Source organism: Monodelphis domestica, chromosome 2 (genome assembly GCF_027887165.1).
Source record: "Monodelphis domestica isolate mMonDom1 chromosome 2, mMonDom1.pri, whole genome shotgun sequence".
NCBI classification, from domain to species: domain Eukaryota; kingdom Metazoa; phylum Chordata; class Mammalia; order Didelphimorphia; family Didelphidae; genus Monodelphis; species Monodelphis domestica.
Genome location: NC_077228.1, coordinates 95,346,117 through 95,362,526, shown reverse-complemented (window position 1 = coordinate 95,362,526; position 16,410 = coordinate 95,346,117). Strand labels below are relative to the sequence as shown.

General features: G+C 33.7%; 1 long non-coding RNA gene across 1 annotated transcript; it reads right to left on the bottom strand.

Moving 5' to 3' along the window:
* Positions 1–2,428: 2,428 nt before the first annotated feature.
* Positions 2,429–5,884, bottom strand: LOC103104008 (uncharacterized). The gene is made up of 3 exons (XR_461429.2): positions 5,703–5,884; positions 3,134–3,228; positions 2,429–2,492 (listed from the first exon to the last, which is right to left on the bottom strand). It is a non-coding gene; the product is annotated as an uncharacterized LOC103104008 (long non-coding RNA).
* Between the last annotated feature and the right edge of the window lie 10,526 nt (positions 5,885–16,410).

Genomic DNA, 16,410 nt, shown 5'->3' with positions numbered 1-16,410 from the left:
TCTGGTATATGATTGTAATGAAATACTATTGTCCCATTAAGAAATGTCAGAAAAGATGATCACAAGTGATCACAGTGAACAGCACCAGGAGAATGTTGTATACACTAACAAGAATAAAATATGATAATCAACTCTGACTGACTTAACTATCTTTAGCATTGCAAGAATTAAGGACAAATCCAAGGGACTCATGATGAAAGAAGTTAGCCACCATCATAGAAAGAATTAATGGGGTGTGAATATGACTGCTGTATACTAATTTTCACTTCATTTCCTTCATAAGCTTTTTTTCCTAATGTTAAATATGGGTCTTCTTTCACAACAATTACAAAACTTTTTACACAGTCTGTGGACCCTTACAGCAAGGGCCACACCCCAAAAACAAATTATTTCTGCTACTATCTTATTAAATGGTGAGCAAATGTTAATCTTTTCAGTGCCTATTTCCTGAAACCCACAAGGATATGAGATAGTGTTTAATTTGAGTCATATGTTGAGAAGGTTAGACTTCAATCTGTCTGCAAATTCCTTTGACCATTAGGTGATCTGACTTGTGAAAATTCATTAAAATCTAATTTCTCACCTGCTAAGGCTCAGGATTTAATGAAGTTCTAGGACTTTAGTGAGTTGATCAAACTTCATAGATTTCTCATCTCCTTTTTCTTTCTTTTTTAAAATGTCAACCTACAAGTCCATTCTGTACATAGCATCTATCATCAATTCAGCTTGGAAGTTCATGGTCTTAGGAAGTTTTCTGGAGCATTATAAGATTAAGTAATTTTTGCTCATGGTCTCCTAGGCTTTTCTGTGTTAAAGACAAAACTTGAATAAGCTTATAGCTCCAAAAATGGATCTCTACTTTTTATACCACAGCTGCTTCTTTTCCTTAATTATCATGATATTTTATCTTTTCAAACAAAAGAAAAACAAGATAATCTTTCAGAATAGTACATAGAAACCAACTCATTTTGTTACACTATAAAGTCACATTTCATCAGGCACTTAAGTGATCAATCTAAAATAGAAGTTATACTTAACTCTGGTTCATTTCTCCCTTTAGATTTTTAAATACACCAGTGATGGTGAACCTTTTATAGATGTAATGATCAGCCCTGCCCTCACCCCAACTCCCAGACTGAGTGTTGTGCCAGCAACCCCCCCCCCCCCAGAGCATGTGCCATTTGCTCTACCCCACCCCTTACTCCACACAGGGAAGGGAGAATGCATTCCTATTGGGCTGCTGAGCAGAGGGTGATGTGAAGAATGTCTTCAGTGAGTATAGAGAGAGGGAGAGGAATGGTCTGAGCTCTCTGCTCCCCTCCACCTCTGCCACATGTGAGCTGCCCAGCTTTCCCCCTGTGTGCTCCCATTGGATTGCTGGACAGAGGGTGGGGGAATAAGAAAAAATGTCATCAGGTGTGGAAGAGAAGGGTAGGAGAGCAGCTCTGCCCAAGTCTCTCTGCCATCCTAGTAATGAACTGGGGTAGGGGGGAGAGGGCGGCTGTGTGCCCATAGAGAACACTCTGTGTGCCATCTTTGGCACTGTGCCATTGGTTTGCTATCACTGACATAGACTATCTAAGGGCATCTATATCACTAGTCTAGAGATTAATCCAGAATACTGAGAATTTTACAGATACTTGTCTTAGGACTTGATTAATTAGTCCATATCAATATTTTATCTCAGTGATGGTATTTATTGATTAAATAATCATGGTAGATAAAGCATTTATTGAGGATTTATTCATCATTTCCATACAATGACAGGAAGCATTAATTTCAGAGTCATTGTTAAATAAATTGCCCTTTCTAGTCACCTTATAATGATACTAATTTATCAATAAACAGCACTTATTTTATAATACATTGTCCCTGGAACTAAATGTACTTATATTTACATAATGAAAACTTGTTAAAGAGTATGAGCTATGGTGATTTCCCTGAGTTTGTAAAAAAAAAATGCATGTATTTAAACACTTTCAGAATAAATGTGGAATTTTTCATTCTCCTTTCTTTTCTCTTGTACTCCACACCATATTTTTTATATTGTGACGTTATTTTTAATATTATTTTGAAAGTATTATGAGACTAAAAATTCCTTTGAACATTTCATCCAGAAAATAAATTTTAAATTTTCGTAGTCAGAATCAACCAATAGTTAGCAGATATCAAGTATGTGACATATGACTTGTATAAATTTAGGCTGTGTCCTGGTGACTTGCAAAGAACTAGGGCATAATTTTTTTTGCTCATTTGAGAGAAATTATTAGTGAAATGAGCTGATAATAGAGATGAAAGCAAGTAATCAACTGAGACATGTTCAATTGATTATATTACACAGATATAGCCTGATGATCAAGGATATGACACTATCATTAAAGACATAACTGGACTTCAAATTTGTGGGAGTAGAAGATCAGAGATAGAATAAGAATATTGGAATGTTTATTTCTGGATCTTACATTTTTCCTCTAACAGTGATGATCATGAGCCTAAAGCAGTAAAAAAAAAAACATGCATGTTAATTCCTAAGAACATAAAACAGATACAGTTTCATAGCCTTAAGACTAATCTCATATGATACAGACACAGAGAAAACAAGAGCTGACAAAACCATATTGTTGAAGAATGTGAATCAAATAAATTACTCCCAGCCATTTTATAATTTAAATTTACTTGAACGTGAACTACAAAGCTAATCTGACAGATCTTGAAACCCAGGGTAGTCAGAATGCATAGAGCCTAGAGATCAGTTGGGAGGGAGAAGTAGGCAATTAAGAGATGATTATGGGAAAATAGAAACTTGAAATTTTCTGTGAAATTTATCTCATAATTCTCAACTACCCATTCAGTATTTTTCTTCAGTTGATCAAAATGTATTGATATTACTAAACTTCAATACCTTCTACCTCTAAATGTATTCTCCTATCATCCTCCTTTATGTAATGTTTTATGCTAATTAGACATTTAAAGAGAAAAAATATATAAGGCATGGTCCCTGTACTCATGCAGATTCTTGTTTTAGAAGTTCCCAATTTGAAATCATGGTACCAGTTGGACTCAGGGCACATTGATCACTCCTCTAGTCCTGGATTTACCACTAATTCCATTTGTTTGAGTAACAAATCCTTACCTCTAAAACAAGATGTATGGACTTAATGATACATATATTCTCTTAAATGGAAGTTTCAGATTTGGGCATGTAGATTCAAAATTTCGAAGTGCCATCTAAAACAGATAAAAATATAAGTGGAAAATGTTTAACCAAATAAAAATATATAAATACAAATAAATATAAATAATGTTAATTTGTGGTTTTCTAAAACATGAGGCCATAGACATCTATTTTTATTTGAGTTTAACCTCATAGTTTATAATCCTTCAAATGAGATTCAAAGAATTCAGTATTGCCCACCTACCTCTATTCAACCTGATTCAATATGGTGTGGGGAGATTACTTTAAGGGGGCCCATGCACCCAAACTGTCTAAGAACTCTACTTCCTTGGTTCTCCCAGATCCCTTCTTATCTCCTAGCTTGATTTGCATCCACTAATTAACACCCTAAAAGAGATAATCCTTAAAGTATACTCTAGCCTTCAGGCTGATTCATCATATTCTAGGGGCATTTAACTCCAGTCTCTCGGGATTTGGGATAGAACCAGATGGACCCCTTGTGCTATTTGAATTATCAGAATCACCAACATCAATCCACTGAAATTTACTTACCAATAATCCCCCAGCCTTACTTTCTGAGCTACTGCTATGCCCTTGGCATTTTTGAGTAATGTCTTCTAACCCTAAGAACAATATATTGGACTTTTCTATCCACTCTGCACTTTTACCTCATTAAATGGACTAAAAAACTGTCTACTCAGGTTTAATATGAATTCATTGAAAACAAGGACTGTTTCACTTTTACATTTGTATTATCAGTGTATAGCATGATGGTGGGCATTAACATTTTGAAAATTATTTTTCATTATTTCCTTTCTGAACTAAAATAATCTATAAAATATTTTTCTTGGATTGTACCAATTGCAAAAATTAAAAATGTTAGAGAAAAACTTGCTTATGTGAAGCACAAGCAAAATAAATACATGGGCATATGTTTATTGCAAAGAGGACATATAAGCAAATGAAAGCTAAAGATAATGTACTTTTAAAATTATACATTATAATGAAATTGTTTGCTCTACTACAAAGACTAATAATGAATTCATATATTTCTAAAGATTTTTTTCATGGAGGAAGGGGAAAGAAGTGATTTTTATCTGTCTCTTTAATGGCGGTATTTCACATTTGCATAGAAATAGTTGATGTCAGTATTATTATAAAACAGTAATTTTAATCATATGAGTTTTTGGATGAGTTGCTTTTTAAAAAATTTAAAAATACTTCTGACATACTTTATAGAACATTTTAGAAATAATCAGTAGGAAAGCCCTAGAGGAAAAGAAAGCTTCTTATTAAAGTATATTTAAATCTAACAATGCATATAAAATACTTTTATATTTTTATTACATATAATGCATTTGTAGTATGAGTCCATGCTAATTGTCTATATTTTTCTTCTTTTTTTCAAGTTAACAGCACTGTGCCTCTAAATTCCTCATTCCTAGATTCAGAGTTCCCTAGGGAATTGTGAGATTATCATCCAGAGGACTCAGCACTTCAGTCTATAGGTGCATAGTAATTATAGAATAATAAATGGCAGCTGAAGGAAGAGCCTCTCCTTTCTAGGAAGTCCAATAGCCATTCAGCACATTTTTTTCCTCTGAATTAATCAACATAGATATGAAAAAAAATTCATACTATTATGAACAATAGGATGACCAATATCAGAAAGAACAGTGAATCAGCATAGGTTTACTGACTGTTCAAAATGTGCAAACCAACACACTTAATGGGAATTCTAAAAATATTAATAAGCAAACTTTGTGTCAAAGATTATACATATTGTTTATGTGATTTACAACAAAGCTTGCTGAAGTGATATTTTAAAATACTTCTGGATTTTTGTTTAACCTATGTGAAAAAGTAGTCCAAATATAATTAAATAGTCATAGCCAGTAAATGCTAGAATCAGAATTGAATTTCAGGTTTTTGGATACTATGTCTAATGCCTTTTTCACAGTAGAGCACTATATTTTATTTGTTGCAACTGGAATATAATGTATTTGGAGTTAGGAGACTTGGGTTTTAATCCTCTATTCTAGTTTCTACCATTGTAATATTCTGGAATTCACTTAACCTCCATCAACCCTTTCAAAATTTAAATTTATGATCTATGAAACCATTGATGATATATCTAATAATTGATATTTAATTTTTCAATTTTTTTCTTCACTGGCATACTGTAATGGGGAACTGTCCTTGAGGTGTGATAAGGAGATTTTAGGAGGGAGAGAGAAAGGGAAGGTTAACAGATGGATCACATTAACCAAATATATATATATATATATGTATATATATATATATGTATGTATGTATGTATGTAAAAGGATAAACCAAATAGGGATAAAGGGAATTATGGAGTGACTTATGTCTAACCACCCAGAATTTAACACACTAAGGTTTCTAATCTAAGCTTTAACTAACTAAAAGGTAAATAAAAGATAAAGTCCAAAAGGGGCCCAGATTCTCACTAACTCCAGAGTCCTTGGTAGGGTCAGACTGAAGAATCCCAATGTAAGATACTTACAAGATACAGGAAGGGAGGAAGTTCACACCTAACTCACAACTGTGTGTGAAAGAGGAACTCACACTCAACTTTTCCTTGAGGATAATCCAAGTCAGGCAGCTTCAAAGATGATTTCTTTAGGGAGACTCTTTGACATACAGCCTCTCTGTCTGAATCCCAGCTTGAGAGAGACAGTTGTCACTTCTACCCAACTGTCTTAGAATCCTGACCCAGCCAGTTCTATAGAATCTTGGTTGGAGAATTGTCAATCAGCTTTGCAAACTTTCCTTGCTACATAGAGATGTTAGATGTTACAACCCACCTAGGCACTCCCTAGGGCCAGTTAAGCACAAAATCTTTGGCTTGGAAAACAAAGTTTCTTTAGTAAAGGGAATAAGGGAAACTGGTATATAGGACCCTAACACTCTTCAAACTAACTCCACCCAACTTCTAAGTCCTCTGCTTAAGGGGAGCCTTCTGTTTCTTCTCTGGCCCCTGTCTATAGCTCCCTGTGCTACCTAAAACCCTTCCCCACTGTATCTCCCAAGCCTTATCTCAAAATTCTCTTCTTTCAACTAATCCTAGAAACCAATCTATCCCTAATTTACATTTCTAATACAGTGTGACAACAAGGAATTTTTCAATATTATTATTGTTGTTGTTGTTGTTGTTGTTATTATTATTAATAGCACAGTGATACAAACATATGTTTAATAAAAATTAAATGGCATAGTATTGACTAGTATGTAAGATTCTTGAGAAAAAGGATATTTTCAAATTTGATTCTGCAGACAGTATTGAGTTCATCAGATGCTCCCAATAATATATAATGAATGAATATCTACTCATATGGGAGATTACAGACTAAGGTTAGGGAAAGATATCTTTGACCATAGAAATAGCTGATATGAGAATTGGCTTCAGTTGTTCCATAAACTAACCAGTTGATATAACCAATGTCAACATGGAATCAAACTTGTGGCCTAGTGGGATTTGGTGAACACCAGGATTCAGGACTAGCTTATAGGTTTGAGACCCCAGAGTTTGTACTTGTTCCCTGTTCCCATGGGAATCCACCCTGAAGGGAATCCCAAGCTAACACTTTCTGACTGAGTGGCAGACCCTCAGGTGAATGACAATCCTAGTTGGGTGGGTCTAAGCATATGCTAAGACCCTCTTTGTTTTAGGTAGTCTCCCCTATTGTATCAGAGACCCTTTCCCAAGAAGACCCACACCTGGGCAGGAACCATCCTTTAGTATCCATTGTAAGCAGCCCCTTCTCTTATAAACTAGCCTCTAGCTATGATTCCTTTTCTAAGCTTGATTGTATCCTCTCAGTGTAGTTTGAACACTCCCATTTTCTTTGTAGCTAAAGTAATATCAATCATATTTCCCTGCCCCTGGATTTCCCCCAAATGGTACATAGGTTCCCCAAATTCTTTTGTTCCTCAAAGTTGTCATCTAGTGTTGTGGCACTCCCAGGGATAACATCCCCAGAGTCCAGGGTTTATACCCTAAAAAAACTTGTGGCACCAGCCTCTGAGTAATGAATTAAATACTGGACTTAGCCCTATCCTGATTAAAGACTTGATTTTTCTGACTATTTAATAGTTCTCTGTTATTTCCAAGTTAACACCAATAATAAATTTTAAAGTATATATGCCTTTTGGCAGATCTCAAAATATATTAAAGTAACTTGTTTTGACAGGCTTTTAATATGACAACATTTATTACTCATGACAAAAAATGTGACCTCCATTCCTAACTCTTTTCATTTAATAGCTCAACTAAAAGTATTCATTTCAAAATATTATTCTCTGCTTTTTACAGTAATATACATGAAGTCATCAAAAAGCCTTAATGTTTTCTCGTAATTTGTTGCCTTTTCCAAATAGACATTTTGGTTGATTTTGCGATATTTTACTTTCTATGAAAGCACATTCTCTATATTTTTACTAATTTCCTATATGCCGTTAAATGGAAGCTTGCAAAAATGAATATTATGTTTCCTCTGTAAATAACCAGAATTAGGAAAAAATAATGACATTAGGAGTGAAAGTATATGTCTTTTTTTTTCTTTATTATAGTGGCATATCAAAAATGTTAGATCCTCTCTAAGATCATGCAACTAGCAAATCTTCTTTATGACATGGGCACTGTACTCCAGAAACCCAGGCAAACTATTACCAGGGAAACTCTTTTGCCTTTGCATCCTTGTGACTCTTAACCTAGAAACACCCAGTGTCCCCACCTAGGGTCCTGAGATGTTTACCCCATTTTGTCCTCTAGATTTAAGATGGATAAAGAAATGAATCTTTATGCCTCCAGGCAGACCCCAGTCAGATGACCACCTCACCCCACCAAATGCCTGAGGGACTAACACTCTCCAAGTCATGTCCTCACCAGGACATAGCATCTAAAGAGTATATAAACCCCAGAACTGATGTCATCTGGGGGACAGCCTTTCCATCCATGCTGTCCCCATGGGAGAACAGACTTTCCTTTCATGCTGTCCTCCCAAGGAACTGCTCCCCATCTTGCTGTTCTGCCTTGCTGTCCTGGCCACTCTCAACATTACTTTCTAAATTAATAAATCTCTTTTTTGTTTTTAAGCTAAGTTTTGGAATCTTGCATGCTTGCAAAAGGTATCCTTCCCAAACCCCAATGGTGTCCTTTCTGCCCATAACACTTTGGCACACAGAAGAAAGAGGGAAACCCCAGGGGTACACATCGACCCCAATAACATTTTGACGCCCAACGTTTTTGGCTCTCCTGAAAGCTACTCCTGTACTCCGGATCATCCATGAGGACACGACTTTGTGCCAATGCCAAATACTATAATACAATTCAAGATCCACAAAGGCCACCTTCACTCAAAATAAAAACAGAATAAATTCAATTACACTTGGATACATTTTCCAAATGATACCTCAAAGAATCTTAATTTATAACTTATTATTTTTCACAAGGCCCATTTATCGAAAGCATTTTATATTATGAAACTGTTAACTTGGAATTTAGGAATCTCAAACTTGTTACCTAGTGGGATCTGATGAACCCCAAGTTTCAGGACTGGCTTATAGGTTGGAGATCCCAAAGTTTGTACTTGTTCCCTGTTCCCATGGGAATCTATCCTGAAGGGTATCACAAGTTAGCAGTTTCAGACTGAGTGGGAGACCCTCTGGTGAATGACAATCCTAGTTGGGTGAGACTAAGCATATGCTAAGGATCCTTTAGTATCTATTGTAAGCAGCCCCCTTCTCTTACACACTAGCCTCTACTATGATTCCTTTCCCAAGCTTGATTATATCCTGTCCATTATAGTTGGAACACTCCCATTTTCTTTGTAGCTATAGTGATGTCAATCATCTTTCCCTGCCCCTGGATTTCCCAAATGGTATATAGGTTCCCCAAATTCTTTTGTTCCTCCCAGTCCTCATCTAGTGTTGTGGCACTCCCAGGGATAACATCCCTAGAGTCCAGGGTTTATACCCTGAAAAGGTTGTAGTGCCAGACTCTGAGTAAAGGGCCAAATATTGGACTTATCCCTATCCTGATTAAAGACTTATTTTTTTTCTGACTATTTAATAATTCTGTGTTATTTCCAAGTTAACAAAATCAACTATTTCTAGCTAATTTACTACTAAAAGATTTTAAAAAGTAGAAATATAATACTAGGTTTTAATTTACTCATATCATCTGACTTAAAAGAACATTTAAATTGAACTAAAATCTAGATGCTCTTATGGCAACATTTAAAAACTCAGAATATTTGTGAGGATTTTCAGTTAGTAGCTTTTTGAACAAACATATTGTTATTCTCAGTTTGATCCCTTACTAGTTTTCTCCAGAGACCATGTTATCTCCCTCTCATACACATGAACACACTCAACACACCTAATACAAACTGATGTCCAAAGACAGACCAAAGTAGAAAACTTATAACCAATAGCCAATCCTTAAAAAGGACTGTTGAAGTGATTGCATATACTCATAAATGTTAGATCTTCTTTTAAAGGGAAGACCTTCTCTAACCATAAGGTAAAAAAATGCATATTTTGCTACTGTATTTTCTGAAAAAAAAATATATTGCATTCTTATTTCCTATGATGTTAGTTTTTCATTTTGGAGAAATACTTTTTCTAATACTAAAAAATCCCTCTATGCCTTTATTTTATAATTTTTAGCAAAAATGTGTTATATCCTGTCATTTTTTTCTGAATCTTTGAAATAATGCAGTTTTTAATATTTTGATTTTCAAAAAGATTATATTTATTATTGGTGTACATATATGGAAATAATAAAAATAATTAAGTGACACAAAGAATAGAGATTTGGACCAGTAGTCAGGAATTTGTGAGTTCAAATGTTGACTAAGACATTTACCTGCTCTGTGACCTGGAATAGACACAATCTCTCTCTACCTCATTTTACTTTCTTGAATAATAGGACCTTCCTTTCCCCCTATGTTATTATATGGATGAAATTGTACTTTTAAAACACTTTGCTCATTTTAAAGACCCATATATATGCCAGTTATCATTAACAGGAATAATAAGACAAGAGAAAGAAATTTAAAGCATAAAGGTTGGTAAAGAAAATAATACTATTCCTATTTACTAAGGATGATGCTTTACTTTAGAAATCCTAGAAAATCAGTAAACACATCAGTTGGGTTGATTAATAACTTTGACAAACTATCAGACTCCAAATATCTAAACTTTCAAAACTCAACAGTTTCTTCATAATACTAACAAAATTCAAGAAACAGTTCCAAAATAATTACAACATATAAAAGTATTTGAATATTAATCTACCAAAATATATATAAATTATTCATGTAAATTCAATTTCATTACACTTCTAAAAGAAGATGTTAAATAGAGGGCTATTCAGTGCTCATGACCAAGTAAGGCCAAAATAATTTTTAAAAATGAAAATATTGCCAAAATTAATTTGCAGTTTTAATTCTCTACCAATCAAATTTTTAAAGAGAATTAGAGAAATCAATAAAATTATAATGAAATATTTAAAAATGAGATTTTTTAAGGAAAATGATGAAAACATAGGAATAAAAGGAGAATAGCATTTCCATATTTCAAGCTATATTATAAAACAGAGGTCATCAATATTATACATTGTTTCTTTCTCTCCTCCTGCCTAATATCTTCTTTTTTGTCTACCTTTTAGTTTCCCTGGCTGCCATTAAGTCTAAATTAAAATCTCAGTTTCTGTAAGAACTTTTTCCAGTCCACAGTTAATTCACGGGATTTTCTTAAGATATTACATTACTTAAAATTCATCCTGAATTTGTGTTGAATGTAAATAATTATTTTCATGTTTTCTCCTCCGTTATAATATGAACTTTTTAAGGGCTGAGTAAATCTTTGATTTCTTTTGCATCCCCAAGTGCTTAGCACAATGCCTGACACATAGAGATTAATAAATGCTGTTGACTAAGTGAATGAATGAATGACAGTATTTTTGTCTTCTGAGGCAATACTTCTCTTAGTCTTCAATTTTATTTCTCCATAGGAAATTTTACAGATAGATTTACATTCTAACTCAGTGTTACCTGCGAATGACACATCTCTCCCTTTGCAATGTATAATTTCTATTTGTTGACAATGGTACTTTTAAGTTGTTTGGATTTTTTCTTTATAGTAATTGATTTGTACAGATTCAATTGGGGAATAAAATTGTTGTAATCGATATCTACTCATTTAAAAAAATATATCCACATCATATTTTTAGGGTTAAGAACTAATTTAACTGCATTATATTGGGTTTCTTATTATTTTATAACCTATCTTCTTGCCATTTTTTATCTTTTGAATAATCATGTACTCATTTTGGTGTCTGTTCCCACTAGGAGATATACTGATTATACAAACAACAGATTCAGAAATATATCAGTAGTAATCTGTTCCTTATTAGTTCAAGTATAATCAATATAATTTGGTTTTGCCTATACTTTTATTTGATGTTTTCAATGTTTAGCAAACAATAATTCTATTCTCAAAGAAGGAATTCATGATGTATAGGTTCAAAGCTTTTCAGTAAGTCTACATATCTATACTTTTTTTCATTCAGTGAGCCAATCAATGAAAAAGAATTATTTAGATATTTAGGTGGCTGGTATTGTGCTTGATGCTAGTTATGCAAAAAAAAGTGAAATAATTTCTGCGTTTAAAAAGTTTATAATCTATTGGGGGAAGAACACATGTATAAATTCATATATGCAAATATGCATATATGCAAAAATAAAAAATATGCATACACATATAGAAGCACAAATGTATAAATAAACACAATAATAAGGTGAGTTGATAGAAGATAGTATTAGCAATTGAAATCAGGAAAGGTCACAGTCTATTGAATTGAGACTTTCTAGAAAAACCTAGACATTTCAAGAAGCAAAAGAACAAGGCATAGAGACTAGCCAGTTTAAAGGTATGCAGATAGAAACAAATGTCTATTTTGTATAACTGTAATAAGTCCAGATAATTGTATTATAGAGTAAATGAAAGGAAACAATGTTATAAGACTGTAAAGGTAGATTGGAGCCAAGCTGAAAATAACTTTAAATATCAAAGGGAAGATATTCTATTTGTTCCTGAACATAATAGGGCCCACTGGAGCTTATTGAGTAGAGTAGCAATATTGTTAGACCTCTGCTTCAGGAAAATTACTTCCTTATTTTCATTAATTTTACAACAAATTTTCAGTCTCACTTATTCCCATCTTTACAATTAAGCCAGAGAATTATTGTGTATGTTGAATTAATTTGGAGGTTTTTGTTAAATTCTTAGTTTTTTCTCCAACTTTTGAAAAATATAGATATTTTAAATTTATTTGTTTATTTTTTGGTTACAATAATCACTTTATTTCTCTCCCTCCCCTCCACCCACCCTTTCCACAGCCAATGGGCAATTTCATTGGGTATTACATGGGTCCTTGATCAGAACCTATTTCCATGTTGTTCTTTGCACTAGGATGTTCGTTTAGAGTCTACATTCCCCACCATATCCCTTCGACTGATGTATTCAAGCAGTTGTTTTTCTTCAGTGTTTTTACTTCCACAATGTTTCCTCTGAATGTGGATAGTGCTTTTTCTCGTAGATTCCTCCAAGTTGTTAAGGATCACTGCATTGCAACTAATGGAGAAGTCCATTACATTTGATTGTACCACAGTGTATCAGTCTCTGTGCACAATGTTTTCCTGGTTCTGCTCAATCAACTAGGTGTGAGGTGATACCTCAGAGTTGGTTTGATTTGCATTTTTCTGATAAGAGATTTAGAACACTCTTTCATGTGTTTATTAATAGTTTTGATTTCTTTGACTGAAAATGGCCTATTCATGTCACTTGCCCATTTATCAAAAGGTGAATGACTTGATTTTTTTGTAAATTGGTTTAGCTCTTAATAAATTTCAGTATTTAGACCTTTGTCAGAAGTTTTTGTAATGAAGATTATTTCCCAATCTATTGCTTCGCTTATAATTTTGGATACATTAGTTTTGTTTGTACAAAACCTTTTTAATTTGATGAAATCAAAATTATTGATATTATATTTTGTGATTTTTTCTAGCTTTTGCTTGGTTTTAAAGTCTTTCCTTTCCCAAAGATCTGAGAAGTATACTATTCTGTGTTCGCCTAATTTGCTTATAGTTTCCTTCCTTATATTCAGGTCATTCACCCATTCTGAGTTTATCTTAGTATAGGTGTGAGATGTTGATCCAAACCTAATCTCTCCCATACTGTCTTCCAATTTTCCCAGCAGTTATTATCAAATAGTGAGTTTTGGTCCCCAAAACTGGGATCCTTGGGCTTATTACAGACTGTCTTGCCGAGGTCATTAACCCCTAGTCTATTCCACTGATCCTCCTTTCTGTCTCTTAGCAAGTACCAAATTGTTTTGATGACCACTGCTTTATAGTATAGTTTGAGATCTGGGACTGCAAGTCCTCCTTCCTTTGCATTTTTTTTTTATGATTTCCCTGGATATCCTTGATCTTTTGTTTTCCAAATGAACTTTGTTATGTGTTTTTCTAATTCAGTAAAAAAGCTTTTTGGTAGTTCAATGGGTATGGCACTAAATAAGTAAATTAATTTGGGCAGGATAGTAATTTTTATTATGTTATCTCATCCTACCCATAAGCAATCAATTTTTCCAATTGTTTAAATCTAGTTTTAACTGTGTGAAGAGTGTTTTATAATTGTGTTTGTATAGTTCCTGTGTTTGTCTCGGCAAATAGATTCCTAAGTATTTTATATTGTCTAGTGTGATTTTAATTGGAATTTTTCTTTCTAATTCTTGCTGCTGAGATTTGTTGGAGATGTATAGAAATCCTGATGACTTATGTGGGTTTATTTTGTATCCTCTAAGTTTGCTAAAATTGTTAATTGTTTCAACTAGCTTTTTGGTTGATTCTCTAGGATTCTTTAAGTATCATCATATCATCAGTACAGAGTGATGGTTTGGTCTCCTTATTGCCAAATTTAATCCCTTCAATTTCTTTTTCTTCTCTAATTGTTACTGCTAGTGTTTCTAGTACAATGTTAAATAATAGGGGTGATAATGGGCATCCTTGTTTCACTCCTAATCTTATTGGGAAGGCTTCTAGTTTATCCCCACTGCAGATGATATTTGCTAGTGGTTTTAGATGTATACTGTTTATTATTTTTAGGAAAGGTCGTTCAATTTCTATACTTTCTAGTGTTTTCAATAGGAATGTGTTTTGGGGGGCAGCTGGGTATCTCAGTGGATTGAGAGCCAGGCTTAGAGACAGGAGGTCCTAGGTTCAAATCTGGCCTCTGACACTTCCCAGCTGTGTGACCCTGGGCAAGTCACTTGACCCCTATTGCCTAGCCCTTACCACTCTTCTGTCTTGACTCCAAGACAGAAGGTAAGGATTTAAAAAAAAATAGGAATGGGTGTTGTATTTTTATAGAAGGCTTTTTCTGCATCTATTGAGATAATCATGATTTTTGTCAGTTTGCTTGTTAATATGGTCAATTATGTGCATGGTTTTCCTAATATTGAACTATCCTTGCATTCCTGGTATGAATCCTACCTGGTCATAGTGAATAACCCTCGTGATGACTTGCTAGAGTCTTTTTGCTAGTATCCTATTTAAGATTATTACATCTATATTCATTAAGGAGATTGGTCTGTAGTTTTCTTTCTCTGTTTTTGACCTGCCTGGTTTTGGGATCAGTACCATATTTGTGTCATAAAATAAATTTGGTAGAACTCCTTCTTTGCTTATTCTGTCAAATAGTTTGTATAATATTGGGATTAGTTTTTGAATGTTTGATAGAATTCATTTGTGAATCCATCAGGCCCTGTGCATTTTTTATTAGGGAGTTCTTTGATGGCTTGTTCAATTTCTTTTTCTGAAATGGTGTTGCTTAGGTAATCTATTTCTTACTCTGTTAGTCTAGGCAATTTATATTTTTGTAAGTATTCATCCACATCACCTAGATTGCCAAATTTGTTGCCATGTAATTGGGCATAATAGTTTTTTAATAATTTCTTTAATTTCCTCTTCATTAGAGGTGAGGTCTTCCTTTCCATCTTGGATACTGTCAGTTTGGTTTTCTTCTTTCCTTTTATAATTAGACTGACCAGTACTTTGTCTATTTTATTTGTTTTTTTTTTCAGAGTACCAGCTTCTAGTCTTATTTATTAAATCAATAGTTCCTTGGCTTCCAATTTTATTAATTTCTCCTTTGATTTTTAAGATCTCTAATTTAGTCTTCATCTGAGGATTTTTAATTTGTTCACTTTCTAGTTTTTTAATTTACATGCCGAATTCATTGACCTCTGCCCTCCCTAATTTGTTGATATATGAACTCAAGGATATAAATTTCCCCCTGAGTACTGCTTTGTCTCCATCCTCTTCCTTTTACCCTATGTGTATCTACGTTCCTTATGTATGTTTCTTGTAGACAGCATATGGTAGGGTTTTGGATTCTAATCCACTCTGCTATTCACTTGTGTTTTATAGGTGAGTTCATTCTGTTCACATTCAGAGTTATGAAATGATGTCTCATCATTGTCATTATCTTCAATGAAATTATTAATTGTTTCTATGATTTGTTCTTTAATAGGTTTTGGAGAATCATATTGCTCAATTTCAAATTAATTTTTGATTTACCGCTCCATGTACCTTTACTAACATTATTTTCATTGTATTGTGATCTGAGAAGGTTGCATTTATTATTTCTGCTCTCTTGTACTTGCTTGTAATGTTTTTTATGCCCTAATACAAGGTCAATTTTTGTGAATGTACCATTTGCTGCTGAAAAAAAGGTGTATTCCTTTTTGTCCCTGTTTATTTTTCTCCACATATCTACTAACTCTAATTTTTTCTATGATTTCATTCACTTCTCTTACCTCTTTCTTATTTATTTATTGGTTTGATTTTTCTAGTATGGGTAAAGGAAGGTTCAGGTCTCCCACTAGTATAGTTTTTCTATCTATTTCATCCTTTAGCTCCCCTAGTTTCTCCTTTAGAAATTTGGATGCTATGCCATTTGGTGCATACATGTTGAGTACTGATACTGCCTTTTATCAGGATGCAATTACCTTCCCTATCTCTTTTAACTAGATTTATTTTTACTTTGGCTTTGTCAGATATCATGATTGCTACTACTGCCTTCTTTTTATCAGTTGATACCCAATAGATTTGTCTCCATCCTCTTCCTTTTACCCTATGTGTATC